Here is a 23095-nt window from a genome sequence, read left to right as displayed (position 1 = left end):
GCCTGTGATCACTGAAAACAGCAGCACAATAAAACAACCCAAGACCTGGCTCGGATGTGCAGAACTGCCAAGATTCATTATAGGCGGAGTCCCTTTGATGGGTTCAGACCCTGCAGCAAGGTTGACATTCACTTCATCTATGTACAGACCAAGTAATCAGGATTTTTATAAGTGAAGGGAAGAGTAGGGGAGCTGAGATCTATCCTCTCAACTGGAGGCAAGGACACAGGTTGGCTTCCTGTGGACACTAGTCCACGCAGTGGGATGCAGCAGCCCCTCCATAACATTTGCACATGTGCTAGGGAGACTGGCTCAGTTCAGTGGTGGATCCCACTCACCTCAAGAGTAGCCTCCATGGTGGAGCTTACTTGGTGCAGAGTTTTTGGTTGGCCTTTCATTCCAGGACGAGAGCCACCAGGTAACATGATGTAGCTGGTTTTCAACCAAAGGGCAGGCAACTCTTCCTGATATGATCCTACTTTCAACTTCCAAATACTGTCCCTAGAAAATCGTGCTCCCTCCTTGCACCACAAGGGGACTGATGCTTCATTGGCCCTCCACCTTGCTTTGTTACTGAGCTCTTCGTAAAGCAAATGTAAAATGTGGCCATTCTGGTTTGGCGGCATTTCCCATTTGTTTTGCAAATGACAACCGAAGGGGCAATGTGGTAGTGATCAGGCCCTAACATGTTGGACACATGGGACATGGTAATATGCTTCTTGTTTTATAAAGTCTTTTTTCGGTTGCCTGCTTCTTTTGTTGCTACTGCTGCTTTCCGCATTCTGCACTCCTGCCTTCCACTGGCATGGGGAAGAATGAGAGAGATGGACATTGTAAGCATTTTCAGCTACAGGTAGAACCTCTCTCATCCAGCACCTCGGGACCTGACCAGTGCCGAACAAGAGAATTTGCCAGACCATGGGAGGTTAATATTGTCGAGCAGCATTACTAACAGTTCCACTGCATACTGGGCTGTTAGAAGACATTTAGGGGTAAATTAGAGCTAAATAACAGCAGAGAACGCTGAGAGCCAGGACTGGTGGCTGTAAACTTTATGGGACCACAGGAAACTTGGCCATGCCCATGGTAAGTGGTCACCTGGCTAACTAAAATCATGCCGGATTATGGAATTTGCCAGACAAGAGAGTGCTGGATTAGAAAGGTTCAGCGTGTGTCTAGTTTCTACCAATCATACCTAAAAAAAAACTCAGCAGGGAGGTGTCTGGCTGGCAGCTGGACCAGATAAGAACCAGGTTTCGGAGCTATTCTCAGAGGGAGTCCAACAGCAGCAAATATATAAATAACATGAGCTGTAAAATCAAAAAGGAAACATTTTATGGGATTGGTGCTCAGGGGCTGGGAGGAGAAATCTCATCTAAAGTGAAGCCCAGTGCTTCTTAGCTGAAGTAAATCACGTGACTATTGTGGAGAGCCAGGTTTCGTAACCTATCCCAAGAAGAGTACTCACTGGAGAACGGCGGGGATGGATGGGGCGAGAGAGTGTGTAAAAGAGACCAGGGCTTGTTTTTTTCATCACCAAGAAATGTAACAGCTTTTATTTCCTTCTATGACTCAGTGTTCCCAGATGGAAAGAGCATACACATCATGGGTTTGGCAAGCAGCCCCACTCTTATTTCCCACCAGTCCCATCCCAACATGAATCGAAGACAACTGTTTGTTTAGCCACTTCAAGTCACTGGCTTTTGTTCCAACATCTTCCTCAGGCAGCAGGAGGGGTGTAAAGCAGAGGCCAGTGAGGGGTTGGGTGTGGGACCTCTCTCTAGCTGCACTCGATAAAGCACAAGTGCTACTAAATAAAAACAAATAGGACCCCCAGAGGCCAGATCCTCAGTTGGCATAAGGCAGAATAGTACTGTTAGGATAGCCGGGCAGCAAGAGTGAAAAATCAGGACAGGGACTAGAGAGGGAAATGGTCACTTGTATAAGGCAAAGCTCTGAATATCAGGTCCAGCCCTGTGAAATCTGGACAAGCGCTGTTGAAGTCAGTGGAGCTACGCCACATTGTACCAGCTGAGAATCTTAAACCTGCCATCAACACTGCTTACTCCTTCTTTCCCATGCCTTTCTACGCTATTAGCAAGAATCTAACACACCAGTGTGCTCCTGAGCCATGCTGGCACAAGCATTTTAGATGACTAAATGGTCAGGCACAGCAATACTCTGTACCCCTTCTGATTGTCACCCGTCCCTCATACTCTGGGCTGCACACAGAGTTCTGGTTTTAATATTAGCTCTCATTTTTAAGCTAAGGGTAGTGGGCAGGACAGCAGGGTTTGCTGCACTGCTTCCAAGTGTGGCTGCTCCTGCCAATGTGAGCCCGGGTTCCATCTGTCTCTGGCCTCAGGTAAAGAGACCTGCTCAAGGTGATGACTGAAGGCCAACAGCAAACCCAAATAAGGGAAAATGTTCCTCTTATGATGGGGACAGTGGCCCACTGACAACCTCAGACTTATCTGCATTTGCAGCTGTGTGGTCCCAGGATATGAGGGAGAAGCTTTCAAGCCACACAGATTTCTTCTCAGAGAAGCTTGAAAGCTTCTTTCTCTCACCAATAGAAACTGGTTCAATAACATATAGTGCCTCACCTAGTTTCCCCAAGGAGACAGAGTGAATCAAAAGATATTGGACAAACATATAATCATATAGTCTTAGAACACTAGAACTAGAAGGGACCTCGAGAGGTCAACAAGTCCAGTCCCCTCCCCTCACAGCAGGACCAAGCACCATCTGTATCAGCCCTGTTAGATATTTATCTAAACTATTCTTAAATATCTCAAGTGATGGAGATTTTGCAACCTCCCTGGGCAATTTATTCCAGTGCCTGGCCACCCTGACAGTGAGGAAATTTTTCCTAACGCCCAACCTAAACCTCTCTTGCTGCATTTTAAGCCCATTGCTCCTTGTCCTATCATCGGTGGCCAAGGAGAATAATTTTCCTCCCTCCTCCTTGTAACACACTTTTGGGTACTTGAAAGCTGCTATCACGTCCCCTTTCAGCCTTCCCTTTTCCAAACTAAACAAACCCAGTTCCTTTAGTCTTCTCTCTTAGGTCCTATTTTCAAGACCTTTAATCATGGTCCATGACTTAGACCCAGCCCCAGAATGCATATGGTACCCACTGCTGATTCGAGAAAGTTCTCCACATTTGTGACCTGGAATGTACCTACCCTTCACTGAGGACAGGTATCAGGTTTCATCATTCCACTTGCTGCACAGTACAATGCTGCTGTTGCTGGCATAACCCAAGTGAGGCTTGAGAAGGATGGACAATGTGGTTGTGCTCTTGAGCAGTGGTTCTCAAGCAGGAGGCCAGGGCCACCTGAGGGGCCACAAACAGGCAGGCAGCCCAACAAGGCCAGCGTTCTATTCCCTGGGGCCCACAATAGAAACCTGAAACCCCACCACCTGGGGCTGAAGCCAGGGCCCTGAGCCCTGCCACCTGGGGCTGAAGCTGAAAACTGAGCCATTGTAGCTTCATGCCCCCCCCCCGGGAATTTCTCTGCCTAACTCCAGCCCTGGAAAACCAGTGATTGTGGCAAAGATGGGCCATGGAGTTTTTACAGCATGTGGGGGTGGGGAAAGAAAAAGGCATGCTCCATCCTGCCTTTAGTAAGTCCCAGATAACAAGGCACCCTGTTTCTGACTGCTTGCTATCTGCCAGGTTTCTGTATCACCTTTCCACCACAGTCGCCTGTGCTCCCACTGAGGAAGCTACGGATGCTAATAGAGATGAATTTTCTCAGCTGCTAGCAGCAATGACACAATCTGTTCCACTGCACAATGAACTCATTGTACTTGGAGAGCTCAATGCCAAACCAGATTGTCCCAGAAATGGCTTTGATGCCATCCTTGAGCCATTCTGTTCTGGTAAAATATGTGACAACTCCGTGAGATTTCTCTCCTTTTGCACTTCGCATAATATTACTGTCACTGGCAATAGCTGTGCTTAGATGTCCATCAGGAAACCTGGATATCTGGAAATGACCAGACAAGAAACAACCTGGACCATACAGTCATCCAGAATCATACTATAGTAAGGTCATATCAGACGTACAGAGGAGCAGAAGCCCTGGAAAATATTGAGTACTGTCTTGTTGTCGGCAATGGCAGTTAGTCTCCAATTTCAGCACAAGTTTGCCTTTTACAATACATCAGGCACAGTGCACAGTGAAAATTCAGTCCTTGTTAGCCAAAATTTGACACTCTTGGCACTCTCCCAGCTGATACAGAATCAGAAGGGACAGTCAGGCTACGTCCACATGACAGCCTACACTTGAAATAAGGTATTTGGGAAATTGGTGCTGTCTCAACAGTGCCAAATGTTGAAAAACTGCAATATTTAGGGGCATACCCTACTCTTCCTGCAACGAGGAGTATAGGGGTGCCAAAATAGTGTGCCCGTTATTTTGAAAACTGTTCCAAAATGATGGACGCATGTCAAAGACATGGAGTTACTATTTTATCCCCAAATAGCTCTGCCACATCGACATAGCTTCAGAGAAGCTGTATGTGCCATTCCAAAAGTGGAATGCTATAGGCAATGCCCTTGCCTATTTGATGAGACACTTCAAATTCTAGAAAAGACATCTGAGGCCAGACAATGCTGCTGAATGTAGCCATTTACAAAATATGTTTCAGGTGAGAGCAAAAGTGGTTTGTGAAGCTAATTTTGTGAACTTGGAAAAAGAGGAAGAAAAGGGAATAAAATCTAATAGATTATGACCTATGCTCAAAGCTATTCAACCCCTTCCAGTGAAAACTTTGTGCAGAGTTTAGGCTGATAATTATGCCTGGTAGAATATGCTCCAGCCAAGGAGAGGTCCTGCAACGATGAAAAGAATATTCTGTGACTGCACTTAACCATCTTGAAGTGACTCCACATTGACATCTGGACTTGTTAGTAGTAGAGGCAATCCATGACCCTGAAACATGTGTAGACATAACTATATTGGGAGAGGTTTGTTCTGCCCTAAAGAAATTGCAAAGCAGGAGCACTGCTGGTGGCACAATACCTGAAGTTCTCCAATGTGCCATAGAACTCATCAGTGTAACATTACACCAATGTTTTTGCCTGGCCGTGGACTACTAACCAGGATACCAGCAGAATGGAAAGAACAGTTCATCGTTTGCACGGGGAAAGGCCCATGCACTGAATGCAACAACCATAGACCAATAACTGTGTTCCCAGAAAAAAAAATTGTGTGTCCTATTTGCCCCACTCTAGCCCCAACATGCAAAATGCCATTGAGCAATGCAACCAGGATTTACTGTTACTGTTCTGCATTAACATGGGACCTACATTTGCTCTTAATTTTTTACCTGAGATCCACCAGAGATTCAATTGTCCCAGGACAATGTCATACACAGACCCAAAGGCAGCCTTCCATTCTAAAAGACACTGGCATTCCAATCGTCATCTTGACATTAATTCAAGATCTACATAATGACTGAAGGGCCTGTGTGGAATTGAGGTTGGACAAGTTTTGCACTCAAACTAGCATGAAGCAGCAATCATGGTCTCAGCATTGTTCTGCCATGCAATGTCCCCTTACATATCAGAATAACTCTTGGTTCAAACTTCCTTTATCAATCTAGATTATGCTGATGATGGCCTCTTCTGCCAGGATGCAAATGACCCTTAGAAAGCATCCAGCATGTAGCAGCTGCCTTGGGCCAATGGTTAGTTGAGCAAAAACAAAAATCCAGAGTGATGGTGCAAAAATTGTGATACAAGATATCCGTGCTGCTGGACACACCACGGATGTAGTGGAAGGTTTCATCTATCCACTGGGACAAAACTCTGAGCTCCCATGAATCCCCTGATTCATGTCTCTTGGGGTAGGAGGCTCAAGAGAAGGGGTGGAGTAAGGTCAGGGGCACAGCAGAGACAGGACGAGATGGGGCAGGGCATGGGGCAATTGAGGCAAATTTGTTCCTGGGCTGTGCACTCCCTAAGAATGACCCTTCCCACCTTGTCTCCTTGGCCATCTTTTTGTTATTCTGAGCAGCGGGATCAGCACTGCTGTTAAGGCTAATCCTCCTACACTGGACAGATGACTTACAAAAATCTGGGAAGTCTCAGCCATGGAAAAAATGACCTGTCTTTAGAGTGATTCATATGACATATCTGAGCACATGGTTCCCTTTTATTACCAAGGCTGAATTAAGCTGTGTTGAAAAAATAAAACAAATATCCAACACACTTTTCCTTGAGCTTTATAGATTCCCATCAGCTCTACTTGTGTGACTCTTGGCTACTTTTTAACCAATCGGTGTACATTTATAACTTTACTTAAGTGCTTGTATGGATCCTTTTGTGGCTGTAGCTCATGCAATCATAGATGCTCTTCAGACCCTCATCCAGCAATGTTGGTTGACACTCCCTGAAGATCCAGTTTTCTGTCCCATCTACCGAAACCAGCACCCTTCCTTTACTGGAGCAGCAGGTGTCTGGGACTTAGCAAGTGAGCTCTGCATGGAGGAAAATTCAAAGATGTGGATTCTGTCTGTTTTCTTAGAGTAACTTTTTTTACCTACCCCATCCCTCAGCCCTGGAACAGAGGGCTCAAACAGCATGCAGCTCAATTCCTTCTCTCAGGACCCCCAGCCCAACACTAATGCCTAACTTCCAGGGTGCAAGTCTGCCTCAAGAATCAACCCTAATCAGCCCCCAAACCAGACATCACATGCTCCTTCTGCTGTCACCACCCCTTCTGCCCCAAACCTTGAATAAAAACAACACCACATCATCCTAACACTAGACCAGTGCTTGCATGATAAGAAAGAACTTGGAAGATGATGTGCCACTTCCAGCACCTCATGATACCTGACATAACAGTATTACTGTGACTGATTTTTTTCCTATACATTTTTATTTCACACATGTGTTAAAGCTATTAATATAATAACTGAAAGCAGTTGCTTTTTGATGTTATTAAGGACATTTAGGCTACGGCTACACAGCAAAGGTATTTCGAGGTAACTCCTGGAGGTAGTGAGGAGTAAGTGGGTGGGGATTAAGAACAGAGCTATGTTTGGACGCAAGGGAAAGTATGCTGTGATGGGTATAGGGTTGATGCAGCTTCCCTTCCTCCCACACACACACCCTCTGAACATGCATCACAATTCCTCTCAAGAGCTCCTCCTGGAGTTGCCCGGCTTCCATCTACCTCATATACATGGCTGAGGGGCAAACAGAATCAGTCTCTACTAATGTGTTTTACCAAACGTTTCCGATAGGCCTCCCAAAGGAGCCCTGATCCCTCTGTCTGAGGCTAAGTCTTAATCTATCGTGACAGGCATTTCTACAACTGAAAATGTTCTCCAACTCCGTGTGTATATCTGTGTCTGTGTGAGAAAAAGCCAAAAAAACAGAGAGTCGGTCTTCAATAAAAGCCTGAGCATTGGATCAAAAAATGTTCGTTTTCATTAAAATTTCTCCCAGCAAATAAAAAAATTCCTGATCAGTTCTAACCAAGACCTAGCTTCCCTGCTTCCTCACCCAGGTGACTATTCTCGTCAGAGAATCCGAGGGCTGGAAGAGACCTCAGGAGGTCATCTAGTCCAGCCCCTGGCCCAAAGCAGGACCAACCCCAACTAAATCATCCCCGGCAGGACTTTGCCAAGCCAGGACTTAAAAACCTATAGGGATGGATATTCCACCCCGTCTCTAAGTAACACCTTCCAGTGCTTCAGCACCTTCCTGGTGAAATAGATTTTCCTAATATCCAACCTAGACCTCCCCCACTGTAACTTGAGGCCATTTCTCCTTGTTCTGGTGCCTCTTAGAGCTTATCTTGTCAGCCTATAAGCAAAAGTCCCAGTGCTACTACTTACAGCATGTGACAAATGTAGCCCCCTATGAATATGCTCATATTTTTAAAAAGCCTTAATTTGCCTGTAGATGTGAGATTTTTCTGAGGTCTCCAATCTTGCCCATTAGATCCAGAGATGGCAAATGAAGTTAACAGAGCTCTTCAGTTTTACAGCAGCTGAGTTACAGCTCTGTTATACTCCGCAGGTCTGACATGTAGTAGGCCACATGGCCCTTGATTTTATCCATTATTTAATTATATTAAGCTCCTCCATGTTTTTAAATTTTATACCCTGATCCACACATTTTATACAGTTATGGGCCAGCTCCAGCTCACATAAAACTCAAAGAAAGTGTTGTCACTGACTTCAGTAGGAATTGGATCAGGCCCTTAGGAGACAAACAACCTAACTGGAAAACATTTTTTTGAAAAAAAAAAAGCCATTACTCCCAAGACTAGACAGTGGTAGAAAACCACAGAAACATATTGTTCTCACTCTGCTTTCTACCTGCCTCGGAGACCAAAGCGTTTATCAAACACTTATTTGAAGCAGCAGAAAAATCTTCCTCCTCCCCCAGACATTAGCTCAGCTGAGAGATGCTATTGACTTTCAGCTATCACTTATATATATATCTCTCTCTATATATATAGATAGATATATACACACACACACACACACACACACACACACATAATTTCAACCCTTTGCTGTTACTGTGCAGAGGAGGTGGGGGGCGCAGGCACTGGAAATTCTTTTCTGGTGTTTCACAGGAAGCTGAGAATTAAGCCTTCTCCTCTGGAGTGTTTAAAAGGTTGAGCTCTCTTATCTGTCCACCTTTTCCTTGCATTGCAGAGTGAGGAACTATTCTTTTAAAAATCTTACAAGAAATGACAAAAAAATCAAGTAATAAAAAACAGATATAAATGAATTAATTAATGGAGCTGATTGAGACAAAAGGGTTTCCAAGCAAATGCTGTGGGATTACTCTAAACGGAAACTAAAACGAGGTCACTGCCAGAATCTGATAACTCCAAACCAGATTTCCTTTGGTAAACAAATGTTGCAACACATTATCTCTGTGAAGACCTCTAAGGACCTCATGAACTCTCATGGATGCCAGGCTCTTATTTAAGGGGAAACACATAGCACCTGAGCAAATGAAATTAGATTGTACTGAAATGTAAAAGATACAGGTTGAACCTCTCTAATCCGGAACTCCCTTGTCCATAATCCACCATGATTTTAGTTAGCCAGATGACCACTTACCATGGGTGTGGCCAAGTTTCCCATGGTCCCATAAATTTTGTTTCAAGCCCCTAGTCCTGGCTTTCAGTGTTCTGTGACATTATTTAGCTGTAATTTACCCCTTTCCTAAGAGCCCAGTTAGCAGAGGAAGTGTTGGTAATATGCTAGGCATTATTGACTCCTGTAGTTTGGCAAACTCTATCATTCAGTACCCATCAGGTCTTGAGGGTGCTGAATGAAAGAGGTTCAACATGTACAAAAATTCATACTGCAAGACCAGCGGAGCTGCCTGGACGGTCCCAAATGCATCGTAGCAGCCTCACTGAAGAGTGCAAACAAAGCCTGTGGAATCCAGCTCTCTGCACAGCCACCATGCAGATGACACTCATTTTCTATTCAACCTCTCCCCCTCTGCACATGAGTTTTCAGACAAATTCTGCTCCCTTACTCGCCCTTACAGCTTGATTCTCATTTACAATGAAGGCCACTATTCACCACTGTGGCCATGTAAAGCAAGGACAAGACTTCTAGGCGCCCTCCAGAGGTAATTCACTCTAGGCCTTCAAGGGGCCTGCTCACATACTAGGCACAACTTGATATAAGAATTGCAGGATGAAGGCCTTAGGAAGCACAAAGATCCACTACTTTAAACAAGAGCAGAGTGGACATCCCAGGTGAGGAGTGCTAGCTATTTGCTATAAATTATACTTCCTCAGCATTATAGTTCACAGTCACACTCGGAGTTCGTAAAACAAGAGGATATTTGACTGACTGCAGACCCAGACTTCTGGATCCCTCAGTTAAATCACTGCACCCCAGCTAACATGAACAGGGTTACACAGGTGCAACTGTGGGCAGAAATTGGTCTATTGTAATTTGTGCACAAAGCTGGCCTGCTCATTTGCTGTTCTTTCAAAGTAAATGAAAAGACACAATCTTTATCATTTTCCCTGGGTTTTAGAGCCACTTGGGCCTGGACTTTGCTGCTGTGAATTGTGGTGGAAAAATGGAAACACTTAACTCATCATCACAGATGACTCCAATGTTCTGATCACTAATCGCTACTGAACTCCAACTCTTTACTTGGTTCATGTACTCTAGGGGGCTCTGTCCAGAATCTTATCAACTTCCAACAGCTCCCTATGCCCACTTCATACTTCAGCTGTGTCCAAAGACATGGTTCATGTATGCAAGAGTTTCTCTTTTCCAACTGGGCAGCAGCAATTTGCATATATTAAAATAGATGGTCCAAAATCAAAAGAGGCAAGTGTGCAGTTTGAGTAACACTTTGAGCCTTGCACACAACAGCCCTTTGCATCCAAATCTACGGGACAATCCAGAATACTGATGAAGGGACTTCCAGTGATGGAGAACCCACCATATCCTTAGACTAGTTGGTCCAATGGTTAATGACAAATTGCACCTGATTTCTAGACTGAGTTTGTCTCACTTCAGCTTCCAGGCACTGGGTGTTGCTTAGCCTTTATCTGCAAGAATAAAGAGTATGCTAATATCAAATCTTCTCCTCATGTAGCTACTTGAGGCTCAATTGATGGATCAATTTGCTTCTTAGAGAAGGTCAATAAATTTAGCTTAAGGCACTTAACTCAGGTGCCTCTCAACACATCCCAAGAATGATGGGCATGGATGCTTCTTTCTGTTGATCTCTTCATCTCCATCTTTTCCCAAAGAACACCTAGAAAGGTGCACTCATAATATTCACCCCTTTCTTCTCATATCAAGAATATAATGGAACTGGAAAAGGTTCCGAGAAAGGCAACAAGTATAATCAAGAGACTGAAGAGGTTTGGGCGGTTCATCTTAGAAAGAGACAATCATTAGGAGATATGACACCTGTCACAACAAAGCACATCTGGTATCTGGTTTCATAACAAATTCAGGTCAGGTTTGCTGAGTTTTGGAAGCCTGTCAGTAAACCTGGGCTGAATTATGTATTTTTGGGTGGAGACCATAGGAAAGTGACTTATTTTGCCTGGTTTCAATCTGAAATTAGGCAGAATACAGCTGCTTTGGTTTTGAGACTCTGGATTTGTTTCAACATGAAAAATCTGTATGAAAATCAAGGGGTGAAAAGTCATCCACAGTGGAACTGGCAAACAAAGTGGGCAAGAATTGCGGAGAACTGAAACCAAAATGTTTCACACAGATTTTGAGTTGTTTGCCCGTTGAAGCCTCCCTTATCATTGCAGAGTAGCACAGAATTACCATGGCTGCCTTTCTCCCATTCCCTGATGGGTCTACAGAGGGAGAGGGGCTGTTTTGAGCCCTGAAGGTCCACAGCTGTCAGCAGGCATTAGAACAGTTTTCAGACCTGGCCTACTGAGAGACACATGTTCCTCCACTAGGACATGGAGTTCCAGAGCCAGGAGGGGCAGGCAGGTGGCAAGATGTGGGAAGTGCTGATGATTGGTTTGTGCTCCAATGAACTGAGTACACAGCTAACCTATGCATAAACATGCTCGTTGTATTGTCCTGCCCCAATTCCCAATGACCTGTTGGTATCACCCCTCACCTAAATTTGAGACTAAGACAAGGACTATCAAAGGCTTGACAAGTGGATTAGTAGATCAAAGTCAATGGAAACTGGGCATTTAACTCCCATAGGAGATGCTGAAAGTCTCCTCTAAAATCTTTGGGGGCAGGGGCTATCTTTTATGTTACGGTTGGACAGTGCCTAGCACTGCGTTTGTCAGGCAGACTTCTAGGCACTACCGTAGGACTCTGAAATATGACTATCCATGCTGCTTACTTTCTCATGTTAGAAATCCTTTGCAAACCACTGGAACTGTCCTCTCATTAATAGATCTCTACATCCTAACACAGGTAAATCACCTTCAGAATGAGGGTGCCATCTACCTCCAGCCAGCAAAACATCACCACATTTTTGGTCCTGAGTGAATTAACCCCCACTCATCTCTCTCTCTTTCAAGGGCTGGTTGTCTACATCACCCTCCAGGCAGCAAATGCATATGGAATCACTGGAATAGTGGAGCAGCCATCCCTCTGAAAGCTCATGGTACTTGAAGAAACATTAATATTTGGAAAGGCTGTTTTTTTTTAAAAAAAACCTTCCTATAACCTACTGGTAATTCCCCTTCTTTATAAGATGGAACAAATAACTCATCTAAGCCTTTATTTAATTTACCCCAGTACATAACCTGCAGCCTATTGATCCCAGACACCACCAGCAAGTGCTGGACTATTTTCCATCAGGTGATATATAGCGCCATCCCAAGCAACTTTCCCATACCATCATCACTCACCCATGAGGAATTATTCTCCTCAGGATTCCGAACAGTTTTAATTTTTTCACTCATTTCTGATCTGGCAGGTGGTCCAAGAAATTTTCCTGGAATGTTCCCAGGCTACAAAGGCCCTGTTTCCTCTGAAGTTGAAGGTGATTATTTTAGTTACGTTCAATGAAAGAAATGTGTTCTCCTACCTCATGCAGCCCTTCAGTGGGCCTGGTATTACTGGCTAAAGAAAATCCTACAAGCAACAACTATGTTTTTCCCTTCCTGATTTTCGTCTCCCAGCCCATAGTCACCAAGAATCATAGGGCTGGAAGGGACCTAAGGAGGTCATCTAGTCCAGCCCCCTGCTTCAAGCAGGATCAACCCCCACTAAGTTATCCCAGCCAGGACCTTGTCAGGCCAGGACTTAAAAACCTCGAGGGATGGAGCATCCTTCCAATCATCCTTCCAATCATCACTCAGGGTAGATCTACACAAACTGGAGTACAATCTTGTGCACTTAGTGGGGATGTGCGAAACTGAACTTTCACGGCTCCACAGTTGACCCTGGTGCTCCTCAGTAAGGACAGCCAGGTAAGTCGATCCCAGCTATGCAATTCTCATAGCTGGAATTGTGTATCCAAGACTGACTTTCAGGTCTAGTGCAGACCTGCTCTAATTTAAACCCTGCCTTTCCTGTTCTCAAAGAGCACATACCCCTAGTAGCCAAACAAATATCATGGTTAATTATCTAATAGCCCAGCTGTGCTCTATTAATCCCTTCACACCAGCTGGGGCTATGCAGGCAGCCAAAGACCTGAAAGAGGCTGCCTAGATAAATCCCACAAGTTAAGAAAAAGGCTCTTGGGTCACATTTTGAAAAACACTTTTACAAAACATTGCAAAATCACCAGTTCTGTGCACACATGGTGAGATGAGTCACTTCTGACAATTGACTGGAACCTTTGGAATGTTTGGCGTTTTCCCCTCCTGTTTCCATATGCCTCTGGATTTAGTATTATTAATTATTATAATTGTTACAAGAGTACCTACAGTTGACAAGCCCACATGCGTTCCCATTGCACTAGACACGGTATATACACAGACAGTCCCAGCCCTCAAGCTGCTTATGATCTAAATAGAAAAAAAGCCTACAAAGAACGAGAGAAAGGAAGTATAATAATTCCTATTGCAGTTATCCTAGACGGCTAACTGAGACATAGATTGATTCAGTGACATTCCCACAAACAGTGGGTATTATTACTGAGATTCAAACCCAGAGGACCTGAGCCTCAGTACAGAGACCATCCTTCCACTTGGGTCTCCAGAAACAGAAGCAGCAGAAGGCCGGTTTATATATAAAAAGGGGCATTCTAGCACCATGTCCAATCTGACTAGAAAAAGGGAGTTTCACATGCAATTGGACTGGACATTCCTAGACTGAAGCAGTTCAAATATAAGGTCTATAATGCAATGCTTCTCAGCCAGGCATGTGCAGAGGTCTTCAAGGGGGTACATAAATTCATCTAAATAGGTTTCTAGTTTTACAACAGGCCCATATAAAGAGCACTCAGGAAGTCAGTACAAACTAAGATTTCTTACAGACCATGATGTGTTATACTGCTCTATATACTACAAACAAACATAAGTACAACATTTATATTCCAATAATTTATGGTAAAATGAAAAAGTCGACAATTTTTCAGATGTTCAGTGACACTTTTGTATGTTTATGTCTGATTTTCTAAGCAAATAGTTTTTAAGTGAGGTGAAACTTGGGGGTATGCTAGACAAATGAGACTCCTGAATGAGGTACAGTAGTCTAGAAAGGTTGAAACTTACTGCTGTCATGTAGCCAAACCATTACTCAACAGAAGAGTCTCCCTGCATAAATCAAAGCGCATTCCCTGGTGTTAAAAATATCGGCTGAATTTGTACATTGAAATTCTCTTCTCTGAGCCTGTGGTAGCAAGGAACTTCGAAACTACACCGTTCTTTCCCTCACATTAGCAGGAGAGCCAAGAGCATATAGTAAGGAGAGCAAAATGCCAGAGATGTTTTGTACCTTGTGGACCTGAGATGGAAATCTTGCCTTTCAAGTTTCAAAATGTTTTGAACTAATTTTCCATCATTTAATCTCTCAAAAAGTGCAGCTATGCTAGTTATGGTTTTCAAACTCTTCCTAAACTATCAGCCTCTGGTTGGTAAACAAAGGAAACCCTCAAATCTTTCATTGTACAAATACTTTGCTACAGACCATTGCTGACTTTGGAAGTTCACAGCTTCTTGTTAAGTGTGTAGCCTGAACTCCTGCTCTGTGATATCTGTCCTGAAAACTGAAGAGGCCCTTGTAAATAAACAATTAACCTAATAGCGGAGTCTCTGAATTTGATAAGGTTAAGAAGAGCTTGTCAGAAAACGCCCACTAAATTTACACACTCAGTACAAAATACCAAAGACCTTGTATTTCGAAGTATTTAGCATTCTCAGGAGAATGAAGACTAAAAGCAAGACTTTCACAACCTCAGTCATGGAGCTCCAGTACACAGATGACAACATGGTTGTTGCTCTTTCTCCTGCAGCCCGTCAGACCATCTTAAGCCCTTTTGCTGAAGCATACGAAAATCTCTGCCTCATACTGAACATCAAAAAGATCAAGGTGCTTGATCAACCCCTGCCTATGGGACAATCTCATGTACCTTCTATTGAAGTCAATGGAGAACTGCTGGAAAATATGGAGCATTTCCCACACCTTGGGAGTCATCTTTCCACTTAGTCAACCTCGACGCAGAAATCCAGGATTGTCCAAGCCATGCATGCTCTGCTTTCACCTGCCTGAGACAAAGGGTCTTTCAGAACTGGGACATCTATCCCAAGACAAAGCTCCTTGTATACTGTGCAATGGTTCTTCCAATGCTACTGTGGACACGTGAAACTTGGACAACACACAAGCTTCATTGGAAGGTACTTGAACAGTGTCAACACTGCCTCAGAAGAATCCTAAATATCTCTTGAGAGAATAGGTGCGCGAACACTAGCATCCTGGAAGAGTCGAACATGACCAGCATTGAAGCCATTATCATTCTTCAACAACTTCATTGGACTGGCCACGTGGTTTGGATGTCTGATCAGTGCCTCCCAAAACAGATTGATTTTCGAGTTGGAGGAAGGACAGAGGAGTGTTGGAGGTCAGATTAAGTGATATAAGGACACCTCAAAGGCACACAAGAAAAAGTACAGCATAAGTTTCGACATTTGGGAGAACGTTGCCCAGTGGAGAGTGGTAACCTGTGAGGGTATGGTGCGATTTGAGAGTTCCTGCTGCAGCGCAGACAAGGAGAAGCAAAGAATAAAAAAAAGCAGCAAAAACTGGGAATTTTTGCTTCGCCAGTGAGGTTCTCGGCTATTTGGTGCATGCAGTATTCATGTAGCTGTGCTGGTCCCAGGGTATTAGAAGGACAATATGGGTGAGGTAATACCTTTTTATTCAACTAATTACTGATAGAGCATTTGAACTTAAGCAGAGCTCCTCTTCAGGTCAGCTAGGGCAGAGCTCTGTGTCAGCTTGAACCCGACAGACAGCAGTTGGTCCAACAGAAGATATTACCTCTTGGCACCTCAACTACCTTGTCTGGATACCCTCCAGGCTCTTGTGGAAATTCCAGAATGTTGGGCTCAGTCCCACGGACAGTCCCTGTCCCTTTCTGCTCCTTTCCCAACCCTCCCCAAATCGTCTCACCCCCTTTCACAACTGCTACCCTATCAGATCTGCTCCATCCTACATCTGCTGCTATTCCCACACTCTGGCCTTGGCTCCTGCATCTGTAACTGCTCCACACACCCCCACCTGTCTCAAAGCCTACTCCCTATCCCTTCCCTTCTTTGCTTTATCTCTCTCCAGTCTGCATCTTTCTCCATGTTGCCCATGCACCTGCAGAGGGAGCTCTGAAAGCACAGAGCCATGTGGGATTGAGAGCAGGGACACTGCATTGTGGCACAGCAGTCCCCAAAGGAGGGGCTGCAGTGTAGGAACACCCCTACACCCTTGGCCTGGGGCATGCTCAGTACAAACAGAATGTCCAGAAAATTTCTCTGCCAAACTCAGAAGCATTCACTGAGCCTGTGTGAACTAAAATTTTCTTTTTTTCCCAAGAGCCTTATAACTTGGGAGAAATGTTCAACCAGGATGGCAAAATGCAGTCCTGATACTATGCTAGGCCAAGCTCCACCAGAGCTGGAAAGTCAGTGAAACAGCGGTAATTCATTTCTATCTAAACCAGAGCAAGAAACTATATTTCTTTCCTTCCCTAATTCTCAGAAATGGCTGAACCATTTTAGTTGAACCTCTCCCTGCCAGCCCACAAATTTAAATCAATCAATCAGCCTGAAGCAGAAACCTTGCATGGAAAAATGGTTTAAGTCTGGGCACAATTACAAGCAAAGGAAGGCAGGAGCTTTACAAAGGGAAGTGTCAGGCAATCTTACTTCTTGACATCATTACCTGGACTTCCAATAATAACTGTAACGTGTATAAACTCACAAGACCTCCTGCCTCTTCTCCTGATTTATAATAGCTTTTTGTTAGCAGCAGATCTTCATTTATCAGAATAGGAAGACTGCTCAAATTTATGTACACCCTTGTAACAATGTACTATTTACATGCACACCTCAGAATGTAATGGTTAGTGTTTAACATGTAAATATTGAAACAACAAGCTGATCAGATGCAAATTTTTTTTCAAGCACAATAAATATCATAAATGCTCATTTCAAAGGCTGGATCTTCTGAGCTAGCTCTCTTTCTAAAGGCACGATGCGGTTAACCTGGGCGACATGAGCTGCGCGCAGTGTTATTTTTAATTTGGGAACTCTAAAAAAGAATGGATCTGATTCCCACACTACGGCTAGTATTCAGTCCTTCATGCCTGTGCAGTGTGAATGACAGTAGGAAATGCAAAGCAATGGGGCTCAGGCTCTTCAATTATTTTGAGGACCCAGAGGCCTGCTGCATTAGCCATCACCCAAACTGATGCAATGGTTTCAGAGACTGTGACCCTAGTGTGCACCATGGTTAATTGGGTGGACAATGGACTGGGTGCCAGGGGATCTGGGTTCTCTTCCCCATAGTACCCCTGGCCTGATGCGTGACTAGAGCCATCTCTCTGTGTAGCTACCCCCCAAACCACACATCTTGTCTTTTTAGACTGAGCTCAACCTCTAGGAGCCACTCCAACACAAGTCAATAGCGAGGGACAAGGCCACATTCCCCACTGTCGTTCCAGTCACAGTTATGACTGGAGGGGTGTTAATGGGTCACTTCACCTGGAATGGTCCCTTGCAATATGTACTAACTACAGATCCTAAACAATCTGTTCCACCACTTGTCTTTAGCCGTGAGTGCATTTCCCATGCCATGAGCAGTGTGTAAGCTTGAAAACACTTCTGTCTCTCACCAACAGAAGCTGGTTCAATAAACGATGTTACCTCCTCCATCTTGTCTCACACCCATGAACCAAGATAAACTGGTAAATTATGGACACACTTTTTTAATCCTTGTCTCTTCCTAACCTCCTGCCTTTACTCAAATGTATGGCATCTTCCATTACAGTATTCTCCATTCCAAGTTTTCACTGTGCCTCTGAATCCAGAAGACTGGTCAGTAACACTGAATGCCGAGGGCCAAAATCTGCTGCACTTATGCACACTGATCAGTGCTTTAACATTGTGATATAAATGGGGAGAGCTGCAGGAGGAAGAAATCCCACAAGAAAAAAAATGGCACAGACTAGCCCTGACCCATCCATCTTAGGGATGGGAACCATTACAAAAATCTCCTCCCCAACCCTCCACTTACCCAACACAAACTGAAACCAACAATTGGTCATAAAAGTTAATGAGGCAAAAGAAGCTCTCACTCTCTCTCTGATTGGGGCAAAACATGCCAATACACAGTGGGCTGCTTGTGCCAAATCTACCCAGCTTCAGTCCTTATAAAAGAACTGGGTTTTAGTTTTTTTAAAAAATGAATTTAACCAGTTAGAGCATAATCCTGGAATGTGAAGAGCACCCATGATTCTCAGTCTTCTTTGGACAGAGGAGTAGGTTCCCAGCACCTCTCAGGACCAGCACAACTGATCCTCATTGCAAAACCACTAGTGAAAACTAGGGTTTCGGTCATTGTGATTATGTGGAGAGACACTCACATCTGCTAGCTTACCCCAAGCTGTGGGCACTGTAATTATTTGAACCAGAGTAGTGCCTGGGTCCAAATGGAGAGCACAGGCCCATTATACTTGGCACTGTGAAATTACAGAGAGGGAGTCAGAGAGAGCTTCTGCTCAAAACAGCTTACTATCCAGAGATGGGAAAGGGACATAGAAACATGGAGGTGGAAGGACACTCAAGGCGAGCACAGTACCAGTGTCAAAGCTGGGACTAGAAATGAGGCTGCCTGCCTCATCCATCACAGCTGGCATCACTTGGAAGCCAAGAGAAGCATTTTGGTGTCTGAATGTAGCATTCAGTGTAGTAATAGATAACAATAAGTTCTGTGGCACGTTATAGACCAAATAGACTAAACTGGTCTATAAGGTGCCACAGGACTTGTTGTTTTTGGAGATACAGACTAACTCAGCTACCTCTCTGATACTTAGCAATAGGTAGTTCTTGTTAATTAATTCATTTGAATTGGTAAGTATAAGGCTTTCAAAAGCTAATTTATCTGAAAATAGCCAGGCTAGATGTGGGCCTAAGCCACAGTATTCAGTCCCAGATCTGAAAGCAGGACAGTTTAGCTCCAGGATGGTGTGTGTGTGGTTTTTTAAACTTTATTATGCATTTAAGATTCAGACACAGTTTGGATTGAGACTATAAATTGCCCCAAACCATCAGGGTGTTCAGGCTTTGGTAACCTCTAATCCAAAAAGAGGTTTCTAAAACTAAAGTTTGAGAAACCTGACATTCACAGTAGATTTACTCAGTCATGGCTGATCAGCAGCTTCTCAAATTACAGAAGCAGTTCCCTAGCTCTTACATGTCCACCTGCTGTGAACTGATGTAACAAATCCCTTGGTTGTCCCACTGGCTGGTGGTAGTATGTGCATACAACTGCACACAAAGGATTCTGTAATCATTGGTATGCCTTATGTGTATCCAACATAAATTTCAAAGACCCTCTGAAAAATCAGTTGTACTGAAGTTCTAAACAATTCCAGAAGCCTGATCATGTCCCATTTCCTAATGTACAGGTTGAACCTCTCTAGGCTGGAACTCATCTGACAACATCCATAACCCGGCATAATTTTAGTCAGCCTGATGACCAAGGGTGTGGCCAAGTTTCCTGGGGCCCTATAAAGTTTGTTTCTGGCCACAAGTCCCAGCTCTCTGTGTTGTTATTTAGCTGTAATTTACCCCCAAATGTGTAAAGAGACCCGTAAGCTGTGGAAGTGCTGCTAATGCTGCTAGATAATATTGACCTCTCCTGGTTTGGCAAATTCTCTTGGTTCAGCACCAGTCAGATCCCAAGGGCGCCAAACTAGAGAGGTTCAACCTGTACCTAATTCAACCTACAAAAACATTTTGAGTCAGATATGAACTAATCATATTGAGAGGCATTAAAACCCTTGAGGATTTGAGATGGATGGTGTCAAAGGCAACGGTGTGCAATTAACTCTATATTTAGGCAGTTTTAGGCAACTCAGCAGAACATCTGTTTGTACTTACTGTTTCCATTCCTTCTGACATGGTCCATGAAACATACTGAATTGTAACTAAAACAAATTAAATGAATTTCTATTCTTATTTTCAGAAGCTATTCCCTGGAGAAAGCTCCCAAGTTGTTTACTGTAGTAATATATGAAAAGGTTTCCATGTTGGATACCTGGTATATTTAAATACAGGATAAGGTGGAATATGTCATTATGGCACTAAAACAGTACCTGAATGCCAGTTTATACGAAGCTCAGGAAGAGTATTATTGTGGACTGACGCAATGGCTAAAAGCCATAGGTTTTCTAGCACTACCCCTAGGCAAAATAAAATGTGATGTCCCCGCTATTCTTGCCAGCAAACTTTGGCAGTTTGTTGGGTAAATTTGGGAATGATTATTACCGACCTGGGGTAACCTGTTGATGCCTCTCTCTGTCAATATTGGCTTGACCTTTCCCCAGGCATCTGCTGGCAGATGCTCTCACCAACAAATCATAATCCTTTCCCTGCCTGACTGCACATGGCTGCAATGGTTCTTTATGTCAAAAGTCTGCTCCTCCTGCCCATGTTTCTGCAATGGATTCCAGATTGAGGACTGTTCTCTGGCTGAGAGGCAAATCTTCACCTTTATGCTGGGTCCCTCAGAGAAGCTCCCACTGCGCAAATATTTTATTTATGAAGAGACTTGCCTCTGACTATTCACCTAGATAGAGGGTCTGCCTTTATGTCACTGTTAATCATTTGACTAAAGCCATACTATTGCTTTAGGACTGCCTTTTAAATTTTATAGGACATAGAACATAGTCAAAATCACTTTAGAATTTCTTTACTCACCATAAAAACAAAAAAAAAAGCAGTCAAGTATCACTTTAAAGACTAACAAAATAATTTATTAGGAGAGCTTTCGTGGGACAGACCCACTTCTTCCTCTTCTTCAGACCCACTTTACTCACCAGGGAACTCTCCCAGTGCTCACAAATGGAAGACACTGATATAGTGCTGATGTACACTGCTGGGGAACCTTTCATTGGCAAGAACCATGACCTTCAGTTCTAATCTGTAGTCCTTGCTGTTCCAGAATTAAAAATCTCTGTTAGTTGGGTCAATGTCTCCCACATTATGTGTACAGTTTAAGAGAGAAACCTGACCAAATGCAGATTTGCACGTTAAAATGCGTGTCTGATTTGTGGTTGATAATGTAAAACATCCTTTAATGGCTGGATTTATACCAGAAAAAAAAAGGGCAGTCCTGTAGCACCTTAAAGACTAATATTATTTATTAGGTGATGAGCTTTCATGGGACAGACCTACTTCTTCAGATCTGGAGAATCCTCAATAATTTAGGCCATTAGACATACTGGGCCAAGTCAAGCCCTAAAGGAAGAGCCTTCCCTCCCTATATTTTCTAGCCCCACAAATTGAGGATGACAATTTCACAAGGCAGGTAAGAGCCACAGTTAAATGAACAGCAATAAGCTATAAGACTGCAACATGGTCTGAACTATGCAGAAGAAATTGTACATTTAATAGCCTGTGGGATGTGGAGAAAGAAATGGAAAACAACCTCAAATGGAATTTTTTATTTTCAAATCATCCAAGTATCTTTCTGTTCCCAACCAAATTCTTAGTGGTTTCTTAATCCAAAAAGCCTCCCACTTCAGAGTTCCAGCTCTGAGGTCTGGAGAGAAAATGCTGGGGAGGAACGCCAACCCCCACATTTCCCACTTCAATTAAACAACAAATAAAATTAACAAATATTATTTTTCCTTTTCTCCTTGAAGAGCTGAAAGCACAGGGTTAAATGCATCTAAAGCTGCTGACGGAGGTATTTAAATAACAGCAGATTACACTTTAGGAAAGAATTCATCTGCCTAAGTTTTTCACCAATACAGAGTTTTGTTTTGAAGAGGGAAACAAAGCTGTGTTAGACTAACATGAGCGCTGGAGACAGATGCAAAGTGCAGTATGAGAACACAAACCAATCCGATGTTGATTTCAAGGGAATAATACTGGTGCTCCCATTCAACAGCAGCTAGCCAAAGTCTGTTTTCTCTTCATTATTCAGCCCTTAGGTATTGGCCTGTTATGCTGCCAAGCTTCTGACTTTTTCTACCCAGCATTTTCATCTTCTGAACCAAGGAGAGTTAAAATATTATCCCACCACCAACTCTTAGAGACAGAAAGAGGCATCGGAGGTGCACAGCTCCTCAAAAGCCCAAGCAAAATTGTAATTGTAACCCCCACTTCCATTCTTGCATCTCTGTGTGGGCCTCCACACATCCCTTGCATGCCACGGGCACCAGATGCCCCAGATGACAGAAAGAAGACTTTACTATATTGGATACCTGATTCTTTCTTAATAATAATAATAATGTTGGGGTAATTAAACTGTACTTTAATCAGATTTCTCCGTGTTATATACTCAATAGCAAAACAAAAGTATCCCCACACTCAAATGAATTATTTAAATCCTGTAGTCGTTAAAAAGAGCATCTAAAATATGGGACAAATACCTGATTTTACTTCCTGTAAGCTGGCGTAAGTGATTGTCCGATATCTTTGAAGATGGTTATCAAGACTGCCCCGAAGATGCTGAAGAGTCTAGACAAGACATCCACCATAAAAGACGAATGGCTTAGTCATCATGAAGTCAATACTGCCATAATGCAAGAGGGATAGACTAAAAGAGGCTACTGAAATTCACCAGTCAAGCCCAAATGAGTCTGTGAAATGGAGGTTCCCCAGGTTCGTACCAGCAGTATGGCTTTGTTGACTAACACTTGAGTGTAGATGCAGCCATTGAGATCAGCTCTAGGAAGGCTCAACTTAAGGAACTTGCCAGAGCACTCTGGTGTTCACTTCCGTTGGAATGCAGACCCAGAGTTATATGAATGTCACCTCCATCCTCAACATGGAAGAAGGCGTGCATAACCTCTGACCACCACCCACTTAGAAAGTGTACAAACTGATTTCTTGTTTATAGTATAATCCAGTTTCACTACAATAGATTGACTGTAAGTGCTTAAAGAGGTAACAAACAGAACAAAGCAGAT

Source organism: Carettochelys insculpta, chromosome 8 (assembly GCF_033958435.1).
Source record: "Carettochelys insculpta isolate YL-2023 chromosome 8, ASM3395843v1, whole genome shotgun sequence".
Taxonomy (NCBI): domain Eukaryota; kingdom Metazoa; phylum Chordata; order Testudines; family Carettochelyidae; genus Carettochelys; species Carettochelys insculpta.
Note: the sequence above shows the minus strand (reverse complement) of the source record.